An 11577-nucleotide genomic window follows, 5' to 3' on the forward strand; every position below is an offset into this window, starting at 1 on the left:
CAGGCTGGGCTCCCCCCAAAGTCCAATAAGTGTGGAGGTGAAATACGGAACCAAGCATGGCATGGCTCCAATGGCCAGCCCCTTCTCCACTTCCTCCTGCTGTGAGTGGAAGGAGGGCCAGTTGTGGTGCCAGGAGGAAGCAGAGGCAGCAATGACTACTATCACCAACTACAAGGTGCTTTAACAAAGAGGCCCTTTGTGCCATCATTGCCATACTCTTGACACAATGGTGCAGAATGCTAGATTACTCTAGGTGCTGCATATTCTACCTTCTTCATGAGAAATCTTCCCTTTTGGACATTGAATACAATCATAGCAGCAAAATGGCTCCCCCTCCTTTTTCTTCTTCTGGTAACCAGGTTGACAGTTGCCGTTACAGAGTGAAAGGGGCATCACCTATTCAGGAAATGTGAATAATTCACATTGAGAATATATATTTATCAAATAGCATGATAACATCACTATCCTCATAGAATTATCCTTGGATTCTGTCATATTAATGCAGGTGCTCATGAGGTGTTGAGCAGTGTCAGTTGGGATGGTCAGTCGGTCTCTGTACCTTCTGTGCTGGTAGCATTCTCAGTTTCATTAACATACAGTGGTACCTCGGGATACAGACACTTCAGGTTACAGACGCTTCAGGTTACAGACTCCGCTAACCCAGAAATAGTACCTTGGGTTAAGAACGTTGCTTCAGAATGAGAACAGAAATTGCACAGCGGCGGCACAGCGGCAGCAGGAGGCCCCATTAGCTAAAGTGGTACCTCAGGTTAAGAACAGTTTTAGGTTAAGAACGGACCTCCAGAACGAATTAAGTTCTTAACCCGAGGTACCACTGTATAATAATAATAAAAAAACTGGGATAAAGACTATAGAAACATCCCATTAAGGATGCTACAAACAATTGTTTCTCCTCTCCCTCCCTCCTTTTATTTTATGGAAGCTAAAAACTATCATGATGTCCCACCTGGTTAAAACTTCTAGGCCACACAATGGCGTCTTCATCAATGCTCAAATGTTTGCCATGAGGAGCCCAAGGATTCATTCTTCCAACTTTCATTCTAAGAAATGACTTATTGGGGAAAGTAATCAGATTTGTAATATCGAACCCCATTGTCAATTCTCCATTCTCATTCAAGTGCACCGTTTCTCCTGCACTGTTGTTAAACGAGATGCTCCTCAGAATATGATGCAGCTAGGTGGAATGGAAAAATAAATCAGTGTTAGAATTGTATTAGTATCCAATAAATTTCCTCTAAACTTGCATCCCATCCCATTCACTTAGATTTGTGGATGAATATTTGTTGATAGGGTCAAATACACCCCATGTGAAAGCATGCTGTGAACCACACATGCCTGGCCCAACTTCTCCTTTCTTTGGATTTTCCTCTCTACAGCATCTTCACTTCTTGCCCTTATGCAAAAATAATAGCTGAAGCTATTTCCATGTTGTCCCTTGTTAAACTGCATTCAAAGTGTTTAACTTATTATATATACTTGCAGTGTCTGTATGTTAAAGTGTATATTCTTGGGAAAGTATTAACTTGAAGTTAAACTTTAATTATGTTTTTAATTGCATATTAATTGTGTTCTGCTTTTAAATTATAGTTTTAACTGTTTCATTTTGGTTTGGGAGACAGCCAGAGAATGCCTGCTTCAGGAGGTGATTTTACTGCGGTTAATAAATTAACCCACTTATCCATCTGTAAGCCCCACTGAATTTAATAGGACCCGTGGGTTAAACCACAGAGCCTAGGACTTGCTGATCAGAAGGTCGGCGGTTCGAATCCCTGCGAGCTCCGGTTGCTTAGTCTCTGCTCCTGCCAACCTAGCAGTTCGAAAGGACATCAAAGTGCAAGTAGATAAATAGGTACCACTCTGGTGGGAAGGTAAACGGCGTTTCCGTGTGCTGCTCTGGTCACATGCTGGCCACATGACCCGGAAGCTGTATGCCGTCTCCCTCGGCCAATAAAGCGAGATGAGCGTCGCAACCCCAGAGTCAGTCACAACTGAACCTAATGGTCAGGGGTCCCTTTACCTTTACTATTTCAGAGTAGGCATGATTAGAAATGCAGCCTAGGGTAGCCACCAGACCCAATAGAACTGGCTTGTTTATGTTGCTACCTTCCCATGACCAGCTATTCTGTGTTGAGTCAAGTAATACAACTGAGTCTGGTTTCCTTTAAAGACATCCATGATTCTGCTCTTCCACGTGTGATTTTCATAACCCTAAGACATACGGTGTCCATGAATAGTCAAAGATCACCCAAAGTGCTGATTTTAGACTCCTATACCCTAGTCCATTTCATATCCCTCTACATTCTGGAAAGAAGCTGTAGAAGTGAATAAGTTGGAGGGGGGGATAATCTCTTTCCATAGGGATGAAAGTTTTGGAGGGAACTTGTTAACAGTTTTGTATGACACCCTTGACACTAAACAGTTCACAGGAGCCAGTCCTATCTGGTTGACATCTCCATGAAATTTAGTGATGCTTACTTCTGAGTAATTTATGGTTATTGTGACATCAATCCACACTAGAAAATGTGACAGTAGGGATCCCTTCTAAAACAAAATTAGACACTTTGCAGTTTAGTTGGCACTAAGTACTTATATAACAGCAAAGCTTTGATGTCCACAACTTTGCAGTGGAGGATGTGACAAAAACAGAACAACTTGGCCTTGCCCATGTGACCTATTTGTTCCCACTCATTTGACCTTATTGACTCCGTCTTCATTACCTCCTTGGCCATACCAAGTCCAGGTACTAACAGCTGCCACTCATTATATATAAATATTATTATATCTATACTTATAAAGGCCAATTAATACAGGATGGTACTTTTAGTTATATTTGCAATCAGGTACTCTGGGCGGACCAATATTTCTGTGACCAAGAGCTACCTTGTAAATTTCAGAGTAAACAATATATGGAAATGGTATAGATATCTCTTTCATTTCCACAGAGAAAACTGTAAAACCGAAAAATGTTGTATTGCAGTATTCAGGAAAGGGTCATAAATGTCCATATGTCAAATTATACAATTAAATTCAATATCTTTGAGGTGTTATGTGAAAAACCTTCAGAGCACATGATCTTGACACATACAGGCTTCACCAACTGATGACCTCCAATTGTTTTAGAATACAATTCCCATAATTTCTCACCATCAGCCTTCCAGACTCAAAGTGATGGGAGTCATGGTATACACATCTGGAAGACATCAGATGGATGAAGGCTGCATTAAGATCTTGTGCTCTCATGGTGAAGGCAGAATGCTGAGAAAACTACTACCTTCCATGGCTGCAAATTTTTAAGCTGTAGCTTCCTTCTTTCCACCGTGACTTTAGATTTGAATATGGATGAATACATGGCATGTACCGAATTTGCCAGAGCCTGTACAGCATTGTAGATACTGTAGCTGTGGCCAGTCATGCTCATTTCAAAAAAAGGCCCAGGAAGATTCTGCAGCCCCTCTTCTCCAGTACAAGTGTCCACATCATCTCCATTAAAATGGGAATTTGGAAATGAACAGCCAAATGCTTGCTCCCAGAATGGTCGGATGAAGCCATCTCCCTTCATGAAATGAGGGTTTAGCTTTTGAAGAAAATTTTGGAATCCTGGCACCTCCTGTGAGTGGGCTGTGAAGGCTAAGGCACCATGGAAGGCTTCTATATCCCAGTCCTTGTGCATGGACACAGCCACAAAGTCCATCTGGGCTACCATAATCCACACTTTACCAAATGATTTCCCATACTCAGATTCTCCTTCATGCAGCAGTCCTCTCAATGTTATCATGGTCAAAGTTTCTCCATAGACAACAATAGTGTTGGCTTTACTTTTTGTAACATCTGCAAATATTTTGTTCCACTTTTCTTGCAAATTTAAGAAGTCACTGAAAAAGGCTTTTGTGGGAATTTTCTCAGTGAAGGCAGCACATATGTGGTTCTGAGAAAGTACTGGTAGTAGGTTGCTCAAAAATGTTTCTCCAGTTTCCTCATTCATGGTCATTAGACCCACCCAAATCCATTGGAAATGCAGAAGTAGCTGGACCATTCCCTTGTACTGGTGGATTTCATTTGGAGCCATCCGATACAAGGACAGTGAATGAGAGTGATCCTTCAGCATGGGGACAAAATCACCATAGGTGAACTAAAAGGGGGGGATTCAGGAAGTTGTTTTAGAAATTGATTTGGAAACCTGTAGGGCTGGGTTGGTGGTGTGCGTGCATGTGTGTATTTATAGATACTGAACATTTTGTTTAAAATGATGTGAGTTGCTTGTGAAGAGTACTCAGAAACTTCACCCAATATAAAATTCTCCTCTGCACCTTAAGTAGCAGATAGAGAGACATGAATATTTAATTAAAATTTACAATATTCTATACTGCTCAAAAGAAATATCTAATAATTTACAGAAGGAAGAATAAAATGCACACCAAGAACATTTAAAAGCAAAAACGTCTTAACTGATAAAAGCTAGCAAGGAGAGAACAGCTGGAGCTGGCTGGGCCAGAAAGGTGATTAATGTCTCCTTCCAAGAGGAGTTAGATCCTGCCTCCTCAAGAAAGACGAATAGTTTTGAGAACTCAGTGTTCCAAGAGTATGTTATACCTGTGGAAACTTATAGATGTCCAAGATGGCAGCCAAATAGTAAGAGGTTTCAGAACCCAGTCCTCCTATGACTCCTATGAGGTTGTTCTTGACATCACAGTTATAATTAGGGACAAATCTATACCGTGTGGAGAAAAACTCCATTGCAATGTGGTAGCTCCACTTCTGGCTGAAGTAGCTCTCAGGGATGTGGAATCCAAAGGAAGCATTCGGTAAAATCTTGGGATTTCTGTTAATCTCATTTACAGCAAATATCAAGGCCAGGACATGCTGGTAATTCTTTGTCACAACACTGGGGAAAAAAGTTAGATAATAAGGCACCAGGAAATGTAACAAAAATAAAGTTGTTTAGTAGCTGTCCCGCTTCATCAATAGCAGTTGATAGACTGCTGAGAGCATAGCAAACTTGCAGAACCACACAAAGCTGCAACATGTAGAAAGTGATAGTATGTATATATTATTACACCTTGATCCTGAGGCAATGTATCTGGCATTGTGGGATTAGAGGATTTCAAATGATGTAAAGGTCATTGTAGAATGATCAAACTATATGTGAGATTGAACGAATCATGTATAGTTGCATGGATTTTTTAAAAAACGATTAATAGCATCTTCTGAATACCCTATGAATATAAGCCCCTCCGGTGTTTATTGATAAACATTCACATGTGCGCTACTGATTCCATTAAGGCTGCAGTTGACAACCTTTGTCATAATACAGAAAAACAAAAGATACTTACATGGGAAAGCTAGTATCAGGAGTAGGGTATTCAGTGAAGGAAAATGAATCCAAAAACAGTAGCATCAGAGAGGCAGCCCCACCAATTATAAGATCGCCTGACTTATAATACTTATGAGGCGTATAGATGGGGTCATGAACAATGCATCTTGCAGTGTGCTCCTGGAACTCACTGTGAGGTATCTGCAACAGCATTAGAAACATTTCCAGTAACACTGTCCCAATTATGGTCATTCCCCTCTCAGTGCAGATGCCAGATTTTCCGCCTTCTGTCATAACAACAGGTATGTATAGCAGTCTGGCTTGAAAAGCAGCAGTCTCTGCTGAGGCAATATTTGGAGCCTGTATCCTCTATCTACATACATATACCAGAAAACTATATGGAACTGGAGTATGCTGGATCCTGGGTCCTTAGTTCCAGTTCTGAACAACAAGCAAGGTTTTTAAAAACATAGCTTGGCTTTTGTTGGTGTTTTGTTAGGATTCAGATTCTGGAAACCAGGAGGTGGCTGGTCAAAAGGAGAAAAATATGGCACATATCAGAGGCCTTAATGACAATCACAATGTATGCAATTGAGAATGGCGAAAACTGTAATTAGCCTCCCCCAAGGAATTAGGCTCTTGGTGACATTCTGTCTAACATATTTGCTGGAGAAGGAAGACGTTGGCCAAAACAAGCACAACTTTTTCTGTGTTCCTAAGGGTAGCTGAATTTCTGCTACTTTCCTGACATCATAGCAATGCCATGTGGCAACTTGAAAGGGTCTGCTGAAAACCACTGGCGGAAAAAGGGGGTGCAGTAGGTGCCAGCCACCCCGGGTGTCATCCTTGAGGTGAGGTAACATCGCCGCCGCCACCTCCCCTGAGATGCTCGTCGCAGGCGGCACCCCCTGGAATGCTCGCCCCACCCCCCGTGGGTGCCTAGCCCCACCCCGCAGGTGGCAAGCCCCGTCTCCAGGTGCACAGCATGCATGCTGCTCCAGGAGCCAGCGCAGCTAGCTCCACCTCTGCTGAAAACAGACCTTCACAGGAGCTGAAAAATGAGTGCTGACAAGCCACCTTGACTGCACTGATCCCCTCAACTAATGAATATTCTGGGGGGGGGTGTGTCTTTAAATGTTTTTATAGGCACAACTCTACTCATTTTAGGATCATCTGCATACACTTGCCAGACTACTTAGGCAGAATTCCTAACCCCACTTACCTGAGAGCCAGGTTCTGGATCCAGCTCTGTCATTGCAAGCTCAGGTAGCCTCAGTGACTAGAAGTGCTTTTTACCAACTGCAGTTGATTTGACAACTACAGTCATTCCTGGACCTGGAAAGCCTGGCCACAATAGTTCATGCTTTGGTTATTTCAAGACTAGATTACTCAGTGAACTCTGTGGAGCTTCCTTTCCACTTGATCAAGAGGTTGAAGTAACTGCAGAATGCTGCAGCACGATTTCTGACTGAATTTAGGTCTTCTCAGCATACAATTTCTGTGCTCAGAGATCTGCACCGCTTGCCAATTTGCTGCCACACCAAGTTCAAGATGTTATGATTAGTATATAAAGCCCTTAACAATTTGAGACCAGTTTACTTATGAGATATATATGCCCATTCAAGCACTTTGATTGGTCAAACTGTTACTGTTACAGGTAGCACATAATACCTATTCTGCATGTCTATGAAATGGTCTTTGAGTGTGGCAAGACTTTGGAATTCCCTGTGGCAAGCATCTTCATTGTATTCCTTTTGGTGCCTGAATATTTTTGTTTAGACAAGTTGTGACGGAAAAGTTTGTTTTTGCTGGACAGGTTGGTTCACCAAGTGTTTTCTTTTTCTTTTTTTCCTGCCAGCAAATGGATAATCAATGGCAGCTTCTGATTGGTCAGGGTTCCAGGAGGGAGGGTTGAAAAGGAGAGGATTTTGAGAGGCAGGTTTTTTTAGGTTGGGAGATAGGTTGGGAGAGGAGAGAGAGAGAGAGAGAGTTGGTTCTGAGTAGAAACATCCACTCTGAGGAATATATCAAAAGCTAGAGAAAGGAGACTCTGAGCTTAGTGTGAAGGACGGTGTGTGGTGTCCTGTGAGAGAATTAGGCCAGGAGTAAACTGGGAGATTGAGGCTGAGGCAGTGGCAGCAGAAGTAGAAACTGGAAAGATACAGTCTACTTTGGTCTCATTCCAGTCGGGAGGGGGGAGATTTTGCTACGAAAAGAGAAGACGCCCCAAACCACTTAAGAGGGGTGTGGTGATCCCTTGGCTCTGTTACTTGGAGTACCTCAGGAGTAGGGTTGTCAAAGGGGTGTGTAACTGAGAGGAAGTACCACCTTGTTTAAAAACCAAAGTATTAAGCAGCAACAGCTGTGCAACAACTGAGAAAGAACTGAAGTGAAATAGCATCATAATCTGAAGTATCCTGTGTTTTACCCACTTTGTGTCATAAACTTCCTTTGTTTAATAAAATCTTTATTGTTTATTTAATCAAATCCTGCCCAAGACTCCAAATTATTAAGTTTTCCCTCACACAAGTCACCCACTGGGGTAGTTTGTAGGAATTTGTGGAATTGGTGTTCTGTGAAGTGGGTGCACTATATTTAATAATAATAATAATAATAATAATAATAATAATAATAATAATAATAAAAACAAAACAAATTCCTTCCAGTAGCACCTTCTTTAAGGTGCTACTGGAAGGAATTTGTTTTGTTTTGACTATGGCAGACCAACACGGCTACCTATCTGTAATAATAATAATAATAATAATAATAAATTTTTTTTTATACCCCGCCCTCCCCAGCCAAGGCCGGGCTCAGAGCGGCTTACAAGCAATAATAAAAACAAGATGAATGATTACAAACTTAAAAACAATAATAAAATACAACATTAAAATAATGGAACATTAAAATATTAAAATGTAGCCTCATCGCAGGAGGAGAAGGAAAAAAAAGAAAAAGAAAAAAAAGAGAGAGGGAGGGAATCAAATTGGCTCCAAGCCAAAGGCCAGGCGAAGCAACTCTGTCTTACAGGCCCTGCGGAAAGAAATCAGATCCTGCAGGGCCCTGGTCTCATGAGGCAGAGCGTTCCACCAGGCCGGAGCCAGAGTTGAAAAGGCCCTGGCTCTGGTCGAAGCCAATCTAACTTCCTTAGGGCCCGGGACCACTAAGGTGTTGCTATTTATGGACCTTGAGGCTCTCCGTGGGGCATACCGGGAGAGGCGGTCCCGTAGGTACGAGGGTCCTAGGCTGTGAAGGGCTTTAAAGGTCAAAAGCAGCACCTTAAATCTGACCCTGTACTCCACTGGGAGCCAGTGCAGCTTGAAAAGCACTGGGTGAATATGCTCCCATGGCAGAGACCCCGTGAGGAGCCTCGCTGCAGCATTCTGTACCCGCTGGAGTTTCTGGGACAGCTTCAAGGGCAGCCCCGCATAGAGTGAATTACAGTAGTCAAGCCTGGAGATGACCGTCGCATGGATCACTGTGGCCAAGTCGGGGCGGGAAAGGTAAGGGACCAACTGCTTGATGCGGCGAAGGTGGAAAAATGTCGCCTTGGCTGTTGCTGTAACCTGCGCTTCCATGGAAAGGGAGGCGTCAAGGATTACACCCAAACTCTTAACGGAAGGCAATGGCACTAATTGGGCCCCCGCAAGAGAAGGGAGTTGGTCCCTCATCCCCACTGCATCCCGACCTAGCCATAGGACCTCTGTCTTCGAAGGATTTAGTTTCAATCGGCTCCCACGAAACCATCCAGCCACAGCTTCCAAGCTTCTGGTCAGTGTGTTCGGGGTCGAGTCGGTGTGGCCATCCATCAGCAGATAGAGCTGAGTGTCATCAGCATATTGGTGACAACCCAGCCCAAAGCTCCGGATAATCTGGGCAAGGGGGCGCATAAAGATGTTAAAAAGCATCGGGGAGAGAATTGCGCCCTGCGGCACTCCACACACCAAGGAGTGGCGCGATGACATTTCCCTCCCTAGTGCCACCCTCTGTCCCCGACCAGAGATAAAAGAGCACAACCAGTTACGGGCTATGCCCTGTATCCCCACGTCTGCGAGGCGTTGGTCCAGAAGATCATGATCGACCATGTCAAAGGCTGCTGACAAATCTAAAAGGATCAGCAGTCCTGACCTGCCTCGATCCAGTTGTCTACGGAGATCATCTGTTAGGGCAACCAGAGCCGTCTCCGTCCCAAAACCAGGACGGAAACCGGACTGAAATGGATCTAATGCCGATGTTTCCTCCAGAAACCTACCAAGCTGTTCAGCAACAGCTCTCTCAATTACCTTACCCAGGTATGGAAGATTTGAAACTGGGCGGTAATTGGATAGGTCTAAGGGATCTAATGAAGTTTTTTTTAAGAGTGGACACACCACTGCTTCCTTCAGTTCCCCTGGGAATGTCCCTGTGTCAAGGGACAAATTGATAATTTCAACCAGGGGGGTCCGCGCAACATCTGGATACTCCCTAATCAGCCAAGACTGGCACGGATCAAGGAGGCAGGTGGTGGGCCTACCAACTTGGAGGAGTCTATCCACATCAGTAGGGAGTATCCGATCGAAATGGTCTAACACTGGACCTGAAGTCAGTCGAGGGGCCTCCAGTTCAGTCACTGTATCTAAATTGGCAGGGAGGTCACGGCGGAGCAATAGGACTTTCTCTGCAAAAAAACTCGCGAATGCCTCACAGCTGTGGGTCGAATTTGTGCTTAAATTTGGTTGTCCTCCTAAGGACGTTATTGACCTAATTATTCTAAAAAGTTGTGCCGGGCGAGAGCTAGCGGATGCAATGGAAGCTGCAAAGTAAGATTTCTTAGCAGCTTTCATAGCCATCTCATAGGCTTTCATAAGCGTCCTATAAGATGTTTTTGAGGCTCCATCACGAGTCCGTCGCCATACTCGCTCTAGCCGTCTGAGATCCCACTTCATTTTCCGGAGCTCCTCAGTAAACCAAGGGGCCCGGTTTCGACGGGGTCGCAGAGGGCGCTTAGACGCGATCTCATCAATGGCTGCCAAGAGCCGGTTATTCCAGTCCTCAACAAGGTCATCTAATGAGTCGCCAGGAGGAGCAGGGTTCCGCAAGGCTTGTCGGAATCTATCAGGATCCATCAGTTTTCGCGGACAAGCCCAAATAGGTTCGCCACCCGAGCCGGGGAGGAGCGGGAAGTAAATCTTGGCTTTCAGAGCGTAGTGATCAGACCATGGCACTTCCACAGCAGGAAGCATGATCACATCTATGCCAGCCCCAAAGATCAGATCCAGCGTGTGGCCTGCTTGATGAGTGGGGCCCAAAACAACCTGGGAGAGCCCTAGTGTTGCCATGGAAGTCACTAGGTCCAGAGCCTGTGAGGAGGGAGCGGCATCGGCATGGACGTTGAAGTCTCCCAAAACCAGTAGGTTTGGGAACTCCAAGGCCCAGCCTGCCACCACCTCCAGCAGGTCTGACAGGGTGGCTGCAGGTGTGCTGGGTGGTCGGTACACCAGCCAGACAGCCAAGCTCTCCTTGGTGCCCCACACGAGACCAACACATTCAATGCCGGAGATCGCCGGTGATGGCAGAGCTCTGAAGGAGCAGTCCTCCCGGAATAGCAACGCTACTCCTCCCCCCCGACCCACAGTCCGCGATTGATGGAGGACAGAGAAACCTGGGGGTGTTATCTCATGTAGGGAGACTACTTCGCCTTCCCGTACCCAGGTCTCTGTCACACAAGCCAGGTCAATCCCCTGCGAGACAAAAAAGTCACGCATGGTGGCGGTTTTGTTGCCTATGGACCTGGCATTGCACAGCACCAATGACGGAGGTGTGTAATCCTTGCTCTTCCTACCCTCATCCCTTGGGATGGGGCGTAGATTAGAAGGGGTTCGAGGATCACTGCATCTCGAAACCCTTCGCCGATAGAGATATCTAGCCCCACCGCCATTCCTCCCTAGCCCTTCAATTGTGGAAATCCCAGATCCCATACTAGCCTCCCCAATAGATGGGTAACATCCCCTCAATAACAAGTCATCCTTGGGCCAGGACACATGGGTCAAAATGGTATGGGAAAGAGGTGGAGGTGTGATAGGGTAAGTATCCCTAGAAGATAAAACCCAACCAACCACACCCCAAGCGGGGGGGACAGTCCCATGGTGTTTCATTAACTGTCAGTCCCCCTCTCCCTCCTGGGTTAATTGAAGGATTGTTGATTCTATCTGTGGCTGTGGAAGTATTAATGAGGTATGTGTTATAAAATGTGGATCACTGGCCAACAA

This window comes from Podarcis erhardii (genome assembly GCF_964252035.2).
Source record: "Podarcis erhardii genome assembly, chromosome: 13".
Lineage (NCBI taxonomy): Eukaryota > Metazoa > Chordata > Lepidosauria > Squamata > Lacertidae > Podarcis > Podarcis erhardii.